The sequence below is a fragment of the Cibotium barometz genome, chromosome 62 (assembly GCF_041138505.1).
Source record: "Cibotium barometz isolate CiBa-2024 chromosome 62, ASM4113850v1, whole genome shotgun sequence".
Taxonomy (NCBI): Eukaryota; Viridiplantae; Streptophyta; class Polypodiopsida; order Cyatheales; family Cibotiaceae; genus Cibotium; species Cibotium barometz.
This window is the reverse complement of record NC_141107.1, coordinates 36,287,021-36,304,086: the sequence shown is the minus strand read 5'-3', so window position 1 is coordinate 36,304,086 and position 17,066 is coordinate 36,287,021. Positions and strand designations below refer to the sequence as shown.

The window sequence follows — 17,066 nt, the reverse complement described above, 5'->3', positions numbered from 1 at the left end:
CCAAAGTACTGCACAGCAGTACCAAGTGCTCACCAATGATGTACCAAACCTGTACCGGCAAGTACAGCAGCTGAAATTGAACCTTTTGGTCACTCAAAACAGTGTACAGCCATGCCAAAACTTGCACAAAGATGTGCCAAATCTGTACCAGCAGGTACAATAGCAATAAATGCTCTTCTGGCTGTCCAAATGAGTGAAAATCAGACTTTTACAGTCCTGTACACTGCATACAACAGTCCCGAACAGAAATTGGGCAAAAGCCCCTTGACTGCAAGCTGATTTTTGAGGATTCAAGGCATAAATGTCTTGCTTGCTGCTTTGCCAAGCTCAAGAAGCATACGAACTTGAAAAGCCCCTTGATTTAAGATCAATTTCTGATCATACATGGTACATTGACGCACATGAAGGCATCCAGAGTGTTCACAGTGCTTTCCCCTGGCCACATATACATCCAATACATGAAACCCCCTTGATTTACAGGCACATTGAGTGCTTGTAAGGCATCAACACATTATCCACAGCATCAAATGCGATTGCCTGCATGCAAATCAACCAAATCGGCACAAAAGCTCCTTGATTTGCACTGCAATTTGCTGCAATTTTGCCCAAATGTGCGATTTCTCACATCATACAGCATGTATGAATGCTTAATTGCACAATTACATCAAAAGCCCCAAATTTCGACATCCAATTTCCTGCAAATTGATCCTGATTGTGACCAATGTCACCCAATTCTGCCAATTTTGCTCAAAATTAAGCAATTCGACACCTGTACCTGCTCAATTGATGATTGTACTTGCTCAATTGCAAATCCCAAAAAAAAAAGATTGAAGCAGAATACCTTGTAATTTCTGATTTTTTGTTGCAGGAAAGGGGGGTGTGCTGATACTGGTGCTGCTTTTGCAGAAATGAGCAATTGAAGGAGCTGCTGTGCAGGTACGGATTCAGGTGTGCAGGCTGGGAGCTGGCTGCACTGCAGATTTAGATCACCTGCACGTACTGTACGGGCTGGGCTGCGTAGCTCTCCTCAGCAGGTGACGTGGACCTGAGCGCCTACTTACGTTGACCAGAACCACGTAGCGTTGTAGCCTTACGCTCCTTAATAGATATGCGCCTGTCCGCCTGCTTCGCCTATCCACGTAGGTATGCGCCTGTTGTATTGACGCCTAGCGCAGACGACCAAAGCCTTCGCCGTTGCACTGCGTGTCTTCGCTCGCCTGCCTTCGCCTAGCGCCTAGTGGCCAGTTGAACGATTAGCGACCAACGCTGAATGGGAGACGCCTTGGCTTACGTATCCGCCTGGTTGTAGTAGGCGCCTGACACGCCTGCCCGTGTACGTGCCCGAGCTGCCACCTCTCGCGACTGCTGACTTGTGGCTTATGCTACATGTAGCTCTACCACGTCAACTACTAGTCGACCTGATTCAGCTGCAGCCTGCGTAAATTGCAGAGAGAGAGAGAGAGAGAGAGAGAGAGAGCTACGCTTTCCTACGTTCAACACAGATAGTTGTATGCGCCTAGCTCCACCATCATGTTGGAAGTATACTGCACATGCAGAGAGCTGCAGACTGGCTCTGATACCAGTTGTGTGGGAGAAGGAAGAATTAGGGTTAGGTTAATTCATGTGTGTGAGACATACACAGAGAGAACAAGGGAGAGAGAGAGAGAGTTGTGGGGATAAGTCTACTCATGAGATATGAGTGTGTGACTCCCCTATCACACATGTATATTGCACTAGTACACATAGTGCACTTAGTACATTAAAAGTACTAAGTGTAATATGTACTATAACTTATGGGCTTGTACACACTATAAGGGTGGGCATTATGCCTTTACCCCAACAGTGGAGAGAGAGGTAGGCGGAAGGCAGGAATCCTCCTGAGAGGAAGGGTCCACCGAAGGCTCGGTAGGGCCAGAGGGCCTCATTGGAATCTACGAACTTAGAGAGGAATCTTGGTAGGGCAACGACCTCTGAACTGGAGGGGCTGGAGGTGCGTTCTCAAGGTAATGTAAGAAGTCATCTCTTGTCTTTACCTAGACACCAGGACCTCTGTTGTGGGGGTGTGCCTGCCCTTTGTAGGTGTTTTCTCATTTTTCCTCACTCCCCGTATTTTTCCCCCATTTTTCCCATTTTTTCTGTGGCTTGGGAGGCAGCCCTGTGGTGGTAGGAGGTCTTATTTGGTAGCCGACTGCATCTGTGAGTTGGTTGGTGCTGGCCAACTGTGTGTGACAGGTCATGGACACCTCCTTGATGCTGGCCGACAGTTCACACCTGGCCGACTGGTGTTTATGCTGGTCGTGGTGGACATGGTCCTGTCGGCTGTCCTAGAGCAGGCCGACTGCGGTTTGGGGGCCATATAAAATGGCCCCACAGCCCCTTGCCACATTTGTCTTGTATTGTATTGTAAATGGGATCTTCTTGTGTATATAGAGCAGAGTTACACGCTTCTATCTCTCCTTCTCTTGTGCTGTTTTTTTTTCTGCACTGTGTTTGCTCTTGTGTTCCCAGATTTGGTCATTATCTCCGCTGCATATTCTGACAGGTAATTGGGGTTTTTTTGGGGGGGGGGGGGGGGGGGGGGGGGGGGGGGGGGCAATTGCCGTCTGGTGGTTGTTGAGATAAATGCTTGGAATGGTTCTCTGAAAAAACCGTATCCTCCTATACTCTGCCAGCCTGGCGCGGTCGGCGGCACCGCTCAGCTCTGGAGGTCGGCTGGTGACTCCGTCTCGGGCCAACAGTCTGCCACTCTCCGGCATCAATGTCGGCTGTGACTGGATCCTGGTGCTCTACCACCTAAGGGCTAGCTTCCCTCACAATCCCCCCTGAAGAGGATCTGAGCTGGGACCGGGGGGAGGGTCTCCTGGACTGTCAACGAGGACAAGATCTAGCGAGATGCCCATTTGCCTGCATATGAAGCGTTGGCTTGAGAGGCTAGAGTACTCTACTCTCTGTAGAATAGGGGCTCCCCGGAGGCACGGAAGAGACATGGCGTGTGGCACTGTCTCCGGAGAGGCTATGCACATACGAAGGGATGGAATCCCGGCTGACCGAGCAAGAACTGAAGCGGTGGTGACTGAAGCGATGGTGGAGGGGGATTCTGTCATGACCCTGTGAATTTGTGCAGCACAAGTGTGAGCATGGTGGTCAGTGAGCAAGACATATTATAAAAGCAAACTTGGGGCTAGGGTTTTATTAAAACAACCCCATGTGTGGAGGGGACAAGGGGACAAAGGTTTAGCCTTTAAAATTAACGAAAACCTTTTGAAGGGAATTGTGGCCCTTTTTAGGGGAAGCACATGCTATTTTTGGGAGGAAACTCTCTCTTTGGGAAAAAAAGCAACTGCAGCATACGTGGGGGATGGCTTTTTCGTTGGGAAAGGCTGCTTGACTGGGCTGCATGCTGAATTGGCTCTCTCTCACACTCTTGTGAAGGACGGGGCAGGAGACAGGCACACATGCGACTGGCTGGTTATCGCCTTGGGCACTCAGTCGGACTGCAGACTGGCAGGAAAGAAGGCGCACAATGCTGGGCATGCTATTGCCAATAGGCAGGCTGGACTGCAGGCCCTTTCCACGCTTCTCTCTCTCTCTCTCTCTCTCTATCTCGTGGAAGATAGTGGACAGCAGGAGTAAAAGGAAGGCAGTGGACTGCTACTGTGCAGAGGCAGCCGACTATTCTTTTCTCTCTCTCTTTTTACAGGCTTGTGGGCAGTGTTAGACGCACATGGATTCAAACACCTCTTTCTTCTTGCTCGTGGGTTGTTCAGGAGTCTCTCCTGGTCCCTTGTGAGAGGAGGGATTTGCAGCCTAAGAGGGCAGAAACAAGAATAAACTTAGCTTGTTTTGGAAGAGATTACAAGCTGATGTATGGCTGTGTTTTTGGCCATGTGCATGGGCCAGTTAGATGTGTATTCAAGGCCTTGTGGATGTACTATCTTGGCTGATTAGAGGTGAATAACAGTGTGGTGTTTTGGGGCGCAGGGCTGTGTGAAACCTCTATGCTAAGAGGTCTAGAGGATTGGCAGATTGGACATGCATATGTATAAGCCATGAGTGGCCATGATGTATTCAGTTAAACTCTTCCATTGAATGTGAATAAAGAAATACCAAAAGGGGTGCCAAGCTTTGGGTGTTTGGGTGACTACTAGTCTACCGCACTTTGGTTTCTACTAGAGACCGGTTTCAAGGTTCCGTTGCTAGGACCATCACCAACTTTCCTAAGGGGGTGAGCTTGTGGTTGTCTCGGGGAAAGTTGTTGCTGAAAATTTTAGCAAGATGTCAGACTATGAGGATGACTATGACTATGATGATGAGGAAGAGTAGGAGACCACTCTTGAGAGGACTGAATCTGAGGATGTACTTGGAGGAGAACAGGCTGCAGAAGGTGCACTTTGTGAGGATGTAACATAGCTAGAGGATATGCCAAGTAAAGAGGAAGATGATGCCTAATTCAAAGCCCGTCTAGGAACCCACTTCAGGGCAATAGTGTGGTGCCTTCCCACAGGATCTTGCTTTTGGACATTTTTTCCAACATGCATAGCACTTATGGTGCAAACCCACAGAGTTCCTTTTTCAGGCAACCACCTATTCCGCAGCAATCGATGCATTAAGGCTATTTTGGCGGTGGTTCTGTGTTTCAATCTGTGACTGGGGGTTACCCTCAAGGAGGCATGGGAACGCAAGGGAATTTTGGAGCTAGTTTTCAGCCTGGTATGCAAGGCAACATGTATGGTGGTATGCAGCACGGAATGCAAGGGAATGTGTATGGGAGCATGCAGCCTGGACTGCAAGGAAACATGTATGGGGGCATGCATCCTGGTATGCATAGTGGCGTGTTTGGAAACACGGGAGGATCAGCAGGATTGCATGGTATGCAATGTTGACCCTAGTATGGGCATGAATGCAAGGGGTAGCAATCTTGTGATGCCACTTCCTTACGATAATCTAACGCCAAGGTGAAGGATTATAAGGAAGGGGGAGCTGCGGTGAAATTTGACACATTCAGTGGGGCCAAAGACAGACTCAAGGCTCTTTACCTTTTTATAGCAGTTTGATGTTGCTTTTTATGGTGGAAATTACACGGAGTCCTCGAAAGTGAGAAAAGCCGCGACTTTTCTCAAGGGCAATGCATTGCAGTGGTGGTCCACTCTTCTTTTGCGGGGCATAGCACTATCTACATGGGTAGAGTTTAAACAGGTGTTCTCTTCCGTGTGGCTCACATCTACATTTGAGGTGGATGTAATGATAGCATGGCATAAGTTGGATACATCGAAGTGTGAAAATCTGGAAGACTATAACAATAAGTTTTGGGAAGCTCTACTCCCAGTTACTTCTTATCGTGCAGTGCCACTGTCTGAGCAGGTTGAGAAGTATTGTTGTGGGTTGCCCAAGGAAGTGTGTGACTATTGCATTAAGACCCAAGTAACAAATATGTCGCAGATAATAGAGAATGCCATGATGGCAAATGCGTTACTCACTGGAGTTTCAACTGGATTTAAGGGCAACAAAAGCATTGGCAAGAAAACTGAGAAGTCAGGGCATGCATCTTGGGATGTAACAATGGTTGCAGAGAAGCGGCGTAAGATGTTACCAATGCCCAAGAGAACTCCTGAGGAGATGCAGGCTTTGTTGGATGCCATATACTTGGCTTGGATTCTATTAACAATGGCCAATTAGTCTTCGATACTACCATTGCTTTTGGTTTTTCGAAACACTTTGGGGACAAACATTTATTTTTTTGGTGGAAAAACTCATCAATTACTACGAGCCTCCTCCTTAGTCTCTCTGTGATGGGGACCTCTCATGTTATGGACACATGGAATTGTTTGGGATCTGGCAACAAAAGAGGTGATTATGACATCACATCCTTAACCCATAACGCTTACCTAGATGCTTTATCCAAATTACAGATTTTATTCTTCTTTAATATGGTGTCGGAAATACGCATCTGCATCCCTAAAGCAAAAGAAGAATTTTTAAATAGCCATTACCCGCCTTATAAATAATTTTCCCCGTCATCTCTTCATACTGTATGTATGAATGAGACTCATGGCACCCTTGGCCCTAGGTAAAATTTTTGAGTAACATTCTATTTTATTAAATCTTTACTTCAATTATTTTTGTAACCTTCTTTCATATATTTATAGTTTAGAAGAAAGAACTTTCAATCATGAGTTCACATTGCTCTCTCGTTTTTCTTTCTAATTCCCAATGAAGTAGTTTATTTGCATCATAACTTCAAATGCAAATTAATCTTTTCATAATCATCTCATTTATATTAAAGCTTCTAGAGTAACATTTAAGTTTCCCGAAACCATAAGACTATCCTTTTAAAACCAAGAGATAGTGGAACAATTAGCAGGATCTTCCATCATGAGACATTAAGAGAAAATATTATTAGAGACTTATTTTTAAAATTTTATGATAATTGGGGAAATATGGCCAAAAGGTTGCTTCCTCAAATTTGACAGACATTTGCTATAAATACCTTGTAAAGGTCCTTATACAAGATTCAATAGAATTTATACCATAGATTTTGTCCATTCCTAGAAAGGAAACCACGTACAAGTTTATTTTGTTTGACCTAGTTTGAATTAGAGACTCTAGAAGATGTTTCAGGAATTTTATCATCTTCTGTTTATGAACATGTGAGTTCGCTTCCAACTCCATTAACACAAGTGAGTGATCAGAACTCTTTCATTGAAATTGAAAGGTTGTACAAACCTTAAGTCCTATTTAGTTTAGAGACCTTCATGATGACTTTAAGCAATTACATTATACCTTTCACCAGTAATGTCTTTTCACATTAACTCGTTTATGACTTAAACCTTTTATTTTGATTCATAAGAGAGAGTTATCGTGAAATAATTAAATTCATCTTTTCATTTTATTAATCAAGATTGTTAGAATTGTTGCTACTCATTTATTATATTCATGTTTACATTGTGCTTCAATTTTGATGTATTGGAAAGTCAATTCTGTCCATTGTTTATTTAAAATCTCACATCCACTCCAATATCTTTTCAACTCAAGGTAAGTTTCTCCTATCTTTATATCCATAATCAATTTATATTTTTATTCTTATGATGTCAATTTTCTCATGAATTATGTTCAAGAACTTTACATTTCCTATGCATAGAAAGCATAACGATTCAAATCTCTTTGGAGTGTTAAAATTATTTTTGACACAAAATTTCAACCACACATTAGGGCCAATATGTGAAAACAAATGGCCCTCTAATTAGGCCCATGTTTAAAGAAAGATTAGTTGGTGGGACGAATAGAAATATGCCATCTGTGGTCAAATGTAACATTTCACCCCACCACCAACTTTTGTGTATCTATAACTAGTTTTGAAGAAAGTTAGAGGATTGCCTCCAAATTCAAATTTCAAATTTCTCGCCCGTTTCAAATGTGATTTTGCTGACATCATGTCTCCCTATCTGTCCTCGTATCTCTCTTTTTGTCCCCTTATTGACTTTAATGCTTCGAACTAGAGTTTCTCTTTTCAGCAAATTTTAGGATTGAGCGTGCAGTGCCACATTGTCTTCACCACAGCAATGGAGAAACGGTATCTTTCATATCTCAAGATTCTTCTCACTGCATCCAAATGTGCTTTCCTTGGGCTTTGCATAAATTGACTCGCAAGCCCAACCGCATAGCATAAATTTGGTCTAGTGATAGTCATGTATATCAAACTACCAACCATCTTTCTATACATTGTCACATCCTCAATCTCCTCACCAAAATCATCCCTTAGCTTCACATTTTTCTCCAATGGTGTGCTCATTGGCTTACAACCTGTCTCATGTCACACTTTTCTAGCATATTCAATGCATATTGTCTTTGAACCAACCAAATGCCTTTCTTTGCTTTCACCACTTCAATGCCAAGAAAATATCTCAATTCTCCCAAGTCTTTCATGTTAAATTCACCACATAATGAAGCTTTCACATGAGCAATATCCTTGCTTGAATCACCTGTCATAATCAAGTCATCTACATGGATGACAAGAATCACCACAATACCATGTGCTATTTTCTTTGCAAATAGTGATGAATCTGATGTTCCCACATGAAAATCAATGCTAATGAGATCGACGTCCTTCAAACATGATTCATGTTGTCACTGTTTACAAATAGGTTGAAAGCAGGGAATGGGAACTAGTAGTATACAAGCTTCAAGATTGGGTAACTATGCTTCCATCCTACAAAGATCCCCATAGAATAAAGAGATGCAAGAGAGAGAATGTTCTATTCCACTGAAAAGGACGCATTTTGTTATTTAAGATAGAGGACAAGAAGTGGTATGAAAAAGTGCAGCTGTAACGGGAGGCGGAAGCGTGAATTGGAATCGTATAAATGTGAACAAGATTCTGAGCACTTAACAATTGAGCATTACAACCACAAAGCTGAAAATGACAGCACACCACATAAAGGGGCCGATGATAGGCTGACCCCCCCCCTTTCGGTTATATTACCAAAAGAGTCTGCAAAGTACAAGATTATGGGTGCCTGGGGATTCACCACCAGCCTGCACCTGATTCTTCCAAATACATCATGTATGAATACATCTCAAACAAGAGAATCTGTAGGTACATCCGCCCTACACACAGGTACATCCGCCCTGCACAAGCCTCTTCACAGGTACATCCGCCCTGCACAAGAGTATCACAATCCTCACAGGTACTCTGCCCTGCACAGGATGTAAATGGATCTTTAGGCCCTGTTTCCACGCGAGAAACTGATCCAGAAACCTGTGTTCTCCGCGAGCAAGTGTTCCCAATGCTTGCCCTAAACACCTGTTACACCAGGAATCCTTGAGACACATCCATGCTCACATATTCCATTGCTGTCCGGCCTGTTTTATGCAATAACCAGTCCAAAACAGCAACTTTCCATCGCGAGAAATCCACCTGTAAAGGGTCCTACAGCCCTGTGGAGGTCCCTAGAGCTGTCCTGTATTGTCCAAGTTGACTTTGGACACCTGTAACCAGCCCAAAACTCGCAATAACCAGAAAATACAGGTCTGAAATTTACCAACCAGCCCTTTAGAAGAGTGTGGGGATCATTATCCAAGCTTGTGTGAGTCCGGGAAGCAAGCAACCAGCCCTGTAGCAACTCCCAAAGCTTCAATCAGCTCTCCAATGTGTTGAATATGAATAAAACAGCCCAAATGGCCTCTTGAGGGAGGCGCCTTTCTCCAGTGCCACCTATGGGGCTTGGTGGGTACACATACAGGCTGACAAGTGTCCCCATAAGGTGTCCAGGTAGGTGTCCAGCCCATAGTGCTCCATTTGTCCTGTTTGTATAAGTTTAGGTCCAACCAAATGGGAAATGGCCATAAGCTGTCCGGACTTCATTAATTTTGGTCCAACCAAATGCGAACGCATTATAAGTTGTCCGGCCACTTATTTATGAGTGTGGACCTGCAAACCAATAAACTTTAGTAGTAAATGAAATAAGCTGTAAATTGAGTGTGGACGCACTTACCACCTGCAAAACCCATAAGCCCACAGTTTTAGGCCCAAGCAGGAGTGCACACACGTGTCCACAAGGTGCCCGGGCGTCCCCGGTCCCTCGGACTTCACAAGCCAAAATAACAAGCATTGTCCAGGCAGCAAGACAATGTCACACAAAGTAAAATAAAGTTATGGCATGCATCATTTATGCATTGTGCACATGTAAACTTGGAGAACCACCTATCATCATTCTTGTACTTGAAAATATTCCGCCTGCCATCATAACACACCATGTGTGCATGGCCGGAATCCACACGGGCACCGCCCGAAAGTCCACAAATGTCCTGCCATGTCCTTGGACTCATATGCATCCACTCATATGATCCATACACATGCCCAGGTATAATACATACATGCATCCGCATGTTTCTAGGCCTGACACGCATCCGCATGTCCCTAGAATATAGGGATTTGTGACATCCCCCCGGCTTCTAATCAGTTGACCGCAAGTGAAAAGCCTCCAGATAGGCCTTCAAAAGATCTGGGTAATCCTCGAAGTAGGCCTCATCCATCCATTTCGCATCCAAAGCTGAATAATTCTTGAACTTCACAAGGTACCTACGAACAAGTTTGCCTCCCGCAAGCTTTCGTTCCTTGTGAAAAACAATCTGTTCAGGTTGAAGAATCTCTTCCAGCTCATCCACCTCGGGTGGGTCTTCCAAAACCGGCTCAAACGGTGTCGGTCCCACATAAGGCCTCAATAGGCTCACATGAAAAGCATTATGCATGTTCCAATGATCTGGGAGTACAAGCCGAAATGCAACATCATTGATCTTCTCCAAGATCTGAAAAGGTCCATAGTACCTGTTGGAAAGTTTAGGATACTTTCCCTCTTTTCCTGGCCTCTTCCAAAGGCGTGCCTTTTCAAATTTCAGCAAGACCCAATCACCTTGTTTGAATTGTACATCCCTTCTATGCTTATCAGCTGCCTTTTTATTCTTGGTTTGAGACCTCTCTATGGCTGTCCGTACCTGTGCAAATGCAGTATCCAAGTCTCTGACATACTCATCTGCTGCAAAAATCTCATCCTTTGTACGAAGGATGGGTGGTAGTACCACCTTGCCATAGATAATCTCAAAGGGCGCCTTGCCCGTAGAAGTATGTACCGTATTGTTGTAGGCAAACTCCACAAGTGGCAAATACTTCTCCCAATCCGATTTACGGTCGGATACATAAGATTTCAGCAAGTCGAGGACGGCTGAATTTGCTATTTCACTTTGCCCATCTGTCTGTGGATGGTAAGCTGATGAGAAGTTCAGCTTTGTACCCATATTGTCAAACAATGCGCGCCAAAATAAGCTTGTGGTTCTAGGATCTCTATCCCCCACAATAGATTTAGGCATGCCATGGTGTTTGAATATCTGTGCCAAAAACATCCTAGCCATATGATCTGGCTTTATTGTCTTGCGCACAGGAATGAAATGTGCCTGCTTGCTAAACCTGTCAATAATGGTCCAAATAGCATCATTTCCCTGTGGCGTCCTTGGCAAATCCATAATGAAATCCATAGCAATGCTTTCCCATGGTTCATTTGGTATAGGCAAAGGTTGAAGCAATCCAGGTGCTTTATGTCTGTCAAATTTGACCTTTTGACATACCATACATTCACGTACATATGCTTCAATATCCTTGCGAATATGTGGCCAAAAGAAATACCTCTCCAAAGCTTGTGCTGTGGCCAAAATGCCTCTATGACCTGCATATGGAGGAGCATGGCACTCATCCATAACCTTATGGCGAAGGTTCTTTACCACACACATACGATTTTGCATCATGAGATATCCATCTCTTATGACATAAGATGGGACAGCAATACCCTCTTGCAAATCAGCCCATACATGTGCAAAATCCTCATCCAAATGATAAGTATTACGCATATCCGATAAGTCCTCATGGTATGCAACTGTAATAGCATGAACCTGTGGTCGTCTAGATAAGGCATCTGCCACCACATTCTTTTTCCCTGGAGTGTGTAAAATCTGAAAATGAAACATTGAGAGGAAATTTGCCCATCTCATATGCTTCTCTGAGAGCTTACTTTGAGTCAAAAAGTATCTCAAACTTTGATGATCAGTTTTGACCATAAAATCAGCCCCTAAAAGATAGTGTTTCCAAATAGTAAGGGCATGAATTACAGCCAACAACTCCTTCTCATAAACCTGTAAGTGAAGCTCTGCATGTTGCAAGCGTCTGCTCTCATAGGCAATGGCATGTCCTTCTTGGTTCAAAACAGCCCCTATGCAGTCCCCACATGCATCACATTCCACCACAAAAGGTTTGTGCAAATCCGGAATAATGAGTACCGGTCCCGAGATGATTGCACTCTTCAACTTTTGAAAGGCATCTCTCTCTTCTTGTGTCCATTTAAAGATTGCTTTCTTCTTCGTTAAATCATGTAACGGAGCGGCAATGAAAGCAAAATGCTTGACGAACCTCCTGTAGTAAGCACATAAACCAAGGAAGCTCCTCACTTCATGGACTGATTTCAGCTCTGGCCATTCTTGCATGGTTTGTATCTTTGCGGGATCCATGCGCACACCATCCTTTGATACAATGTGACCAAGATAGTGAATCTCTGGGAGGAAGAATTCACTCTTTTTTGCATTTATGTAGAGCTGATTTTCCTTAAGCTCTTTAAACACAATAGCCAGGTGCTCACGATGTTGGGCTTCATTCTTTGAGAATACAATAATGTCATCAAAGAATATACCTGTGAACTTTCTATGCTTTCTGAACACCCTGTCCATCATCCTGTTGAAGGTAGCGGGTGCATTTGTAAGGCCAAAAGGCACCACCAAAAACTCATAAAGACCAAAGGCTGTCCTGAATGCAGTCTTGTGTACATCTTGAGGTGCCACTCTCACTTGATGATACCCACTCTTGAGGTCTATTCGGCTGAAACATGCGGAACCTTCAAGCTTGTCCAAGATGTCATCAATGCGCGGAATGGGAAACCGATTCTTGATGGTTATCTTATTGAGGGCACGGTAATCAACACACATCCTGTAAGTACCATCCTTCTTTTGAACAAGAAGTACCGGCGAGCAATATGGCGAGGAACTAGGTCGAATCAAACCCTTTTCCAAAAGTTCATTCACCTGTGCCATAATCTCTTCTTGTTGACTAGCACTCACCCTGTATGGTGGCCTATTAGGTGGAGAGCTACCGGGAATTAGATCTATGCAATGATCTTCCGGCCTCTCTGGTGGCAACCTTGCTGGCAAAGCATTCGCAAAACAATCTTTGAACTCATTCAAAAAGTTAAGCTTGTCTTGATCTAATGTACTAACATCAACACTAGAATGCTCAATGGTATCACGTACAAAAACCAAGTAAGAACAAGCTGATTTCTTTATTGCCTTATTAATTTGTACATGGCTTACAAGAGGTATGGTACTTCCAGTAGTACCAGCATCTATAGAGTGCTCACGGCCTCTATGTACAAAGCTGATTTTCTTCTCTTTGTAAGCCTTAACAGGCTCTAAACGGTGATGCCAGGGCATCCCCAACAAAACATCACAACCTGTAAGAGGAGCCATTAGAAAGCTCTCATAGTCGAGGTAGTCCTGTATATGTACACGGAGCTTACCAATGACCGGAGTTACATCAACCTGTTTGCCCTCAAAGGCGGCATCTGCATTCATTTGCATTCCCATGTCTTCCACATTAAGACCTATGGCGGCAGCCATCTGTACGGATATAAAGTTATCTGTGGAAGCATCATCAAAAAGAAACAAAGCGGGCTGATCCTTCAATTTGCCCCAAGCCTTGCATATGACTCTACTCTTGGGCTCATGCCCTGTATTACCCTGCACATCGGGTACAACATTCACAAGAGGTTTTTGCACATTAGGCTCAGCATTCTTGGGATTCTGTGGGCATTTAGGATATATATGATCTTTACTGCCACACTTAAAGCATTTTCCAGCCTTCCTGTACTCTTCCAATTGCTGTTTTGAGAGCCCAAAATTGTGGCGTTTACCCCCCGGCTTCTTTTCGGAGTCATCCTTTGCATCTCGGCCATCTTTGGGAGCATTCTTAGGTGGCTGTCCACCCTTTTTCTGGTCATAACCAGCCCTGAATTTGCTCTTGTTTTGACCTGCAAATGGCTTATTTGTGGGTGCTTTTATGTGCAAGTTCTCCGCAATCATGGCTGAGTGTATAAGCTCCTGTATGGTCTTATTTGGGTACACTCCCAAGCTTTGCTGGATGATGTGATGGAGCCCCGATTCAAACTTTCTCTTCTTCTCGTCCTCTCCAATCTTCATGAAGGGAGTAACCTTGAGGAGGACTTTCCAAAACTTTGCTATGTATGAAGCAACGGACTCTCCCTCATCTTGGGACAGCCAATCCCACTCCTTGCGTACATCCTTTGCAAAGTTTGGTGGTAAGAATTGATCATAAAACTGAATTTTGAAAGAAGACCAAGTTGGGGCAGCACTTCCATCAAGTATTTTTGCAAGCCACCAATCACTTGCCGTATCCTTGAGATGCATTCCCACATGCCTGAGCATAGACTTTTCCGAAAAGTCTTCATTGCAAAAAGCTATCTCAAACTGTCTGATGAAAGCAAGTGCTTTGGTAGAGTCCATCCGTCCCTGAAAGTTTTCAAACTTTACATCCTTGTCACCGGACTTGAACTCTCGAGGCTTCTTCCTTCTATAAGCATCCCTATGTACATCCTGTTCATCTGCATGATGATGATGCCGCGATGAAGATTCACGATCCCTCTTCGTTCTCTCTTGAGTCACACTCTCCAAATGAGTGGAAAGCTCAACACGAGAACGGACATGTCTTCTTGGAGCAAAGCGGGAATGAGTAGAGGATCCCTCATCCTTACTCTTCTCTTGACCTGCATCAAGCCTAGCACCAGGGACTCTTGTCCTTTCAGCATTTGGCACTTGCTGTGCTCTTTCTGCTTGTTGTGCATCATGTGCATCACCACGGGCAGCCATGAGGGGTGGCTTCTTGAAAGCCAAACTACCATCTGCTTCAGTGTATACATCACCCTTAACCATTAGGTATGCAAGTGCAAGCTCTCGGGGTTTCTCAACATCCATTTCCTTTGCAATTGCTTCAAAAGTGACTTCATGGACCGAAGCCTTTGCCTTCGCAGCCAACACCCTTTGTACATCCGGGTCATTTTTCAATGACCTAAGCTCTTCGGTTTCAGCCCTATAGCGTCGCACTTGACGCCTCAAAGATTCCAAATCAGAATGCATAGTGTCATGAGTACCTGCATCTCCATAGACATCATTGCCTGCAGCATCTCTTGCATCCTTTGTACCATGAAATTCACGGTCCTGTGTGTTCTCCACACTGTCAGAAATGTGGCTGTCCATGACACTCAAGTCAGGTCACCACTTATGATTCCAAGCCTCGGACCGTTTTCCAATGAGGGGAAAAACTGAGCTCTGATACCAATGTAACGGGAGGCGGAAGCGTGAATTGGAATCGTATAAATGTGAACAAGATTCTGAGCACTTAACAATTGAGCATTACAACCACAAAGCTGAAAATGACAGCACACCACATAAAGGGGCCGATGATAGGCTGACCCCCCCCCTTTCGGTTATATTACCAAAAGAGTCTGCAAAGTACAAGATTATGGGTGCCTGGGGATTCACCACCAGCCTGCACCTGATTCTTCCAAATACATCATGTATGAATACATCTCAAACAAGAGAATCTGTAGGTACATCCGCCCTACACACAGGTACATCCGCCCTGCACAAGCCTCTTCACAGGTACATCCGCCCTGCACAAGAGTATCACAATCCTCACAGGTACTCCGCCCTGCACAGGATGTAAATGGATCTTTAGGCCCTGTTTCCACGCGAGAAACTGATCCAGAAACCTGTGTTCTCCGCGAGCAAGTGTTCCCAATGCTTGCCCTAAACACCTGTTACACCAGGAATCCTTGAGACACATCCATGCTCACATATTCCATTGCTGTCCGGCCTGTTTTATGCAATAACCAGTCCAAAACAGCAACTTTCCATCGCGAGAAATCCACCTGTAAAGGGTCCTACAGCCCTGTGGAGGTCCCTAGAGCTGTCCTGTATTGTCCAAGTTGACTTTGGACACCTGTAACCAGCCCAAAACTCGCAATAACCAGAAAATACAGGTCTGAAATTTACCAACCAGCCCTTTAGAAGAGTGTGGGGATCATTATCCAAGCTTGTGTGAGTCCGGGAAGCAAGCAACCAGCCCTGTAGCAACTCCCAAAGCTTCAATCAGCTCTCCAATGTGTTGAATATGAATAAAACAGCCCAAATGGCCTCTTGAGGGAGGCGCCTTTCTTCAGTGCCACCTATGGGGCTTGGTGGGTACACATACAGGCTGACAAGTGTCCCCATAAGGTGTCCAGGTAGGTGTCCAGCCCATAGTGCTCCATTTGTCCTGTTTGTATAAGTTTAGGTCCAACCAAATGGGAAATGGCCATAAGCTGTCCGGACTTCATTAATTTTGGTCCAACCAAATGCGAACGCATTATAAGTTGTCCGGCCACTTATTTATGAGTGTGGACCTGCAAACCAATAAACTTTAGTAGTAAATGAAATAAGCTGTAAATTGAGTGTGGACGCACTTACCACCTGCAAAACCCATAAGCCCACAGTTTTAGGCCCAAGCAGGAGTGCACACACGTGTCCACAAGGTGCCCGGGCGTCCCCGGTCCCTCGGACTTCACAAGCCAAAATAACAAGCATTGTCCAGGCAGCAAGACAATGTCACACAAAGTAAAATAAAGTTATGGCATGCATCATTTATGCATTGTGCACATGTAAACTTGGAGAACCACCTATCATCATTCTTGTACTTGAAAATATTCCGCTTGCCATCATAACACACCATGTGTGTATGGCCGGAATCCACACGGGCACCGCCCGAAAGTCCACAAATGTCCTGCCATGTCCTTGGACTCATATGCATCCACTCATATGATCCATACACATGCCCAGGTATAATACATACATGCATCCGCATGTTTCTAGGCCTGACACGCATCCGCATGTCCCTAGAATATAGGGATTTGTGACAGCAGCATGTGTACACAATGATGGAGATGAATTTGGATCCCTCGACAATTGGACCAATTCCTCCACGTTGTGGGTATTTGTTATCTCTAATCTATTAAGGAAAATTGAATTCCTCTATGCCTATGTCATTGAATATATCGTGCAGATGTTTTCCCATCAACAAGCATTGAGTGGCAGCATGTTGAGTCATTTACCAGTACAGTGTGTGATGCACTCCGAGCTTGGGAACATTCTATATCCTGATTAGCCATCGGCATTAAAAAAAAGAAAGGATTGTTTCTTTGCAATGCCAACTATACTGTGCAAGCTCATTCCACATATTATGGAAGATTAGAAGAAGTACCTTTGCCAACACTACAAACTCTAGGAGACTAATAGACCGCGGATAAATAGAGTATTGATGTTTTTAAGTTGAAAACGGTGGCTGACATACAATTAGCAATGAAAGTTGGAAGGATTTCCAAGAGGGTGAAGCTTTCATGGTTTCTACCACTCCATATTTTTGG

At 44.4% G+C, this 17,066-nt stretch overlaps 1 protein-coding gene across 1 annotated transcript in view; it reads left to right on the top strand.

The window, feature by feature from the left end:
* LOC147604422 (uncharacterized) overlaps nt 1–17,066 on the top strand; it is a 60,483-nt gene that overhangs the window by 29,635 nt on the left and 13,782 nt on the right. The window lies entirely within an intron of this gene.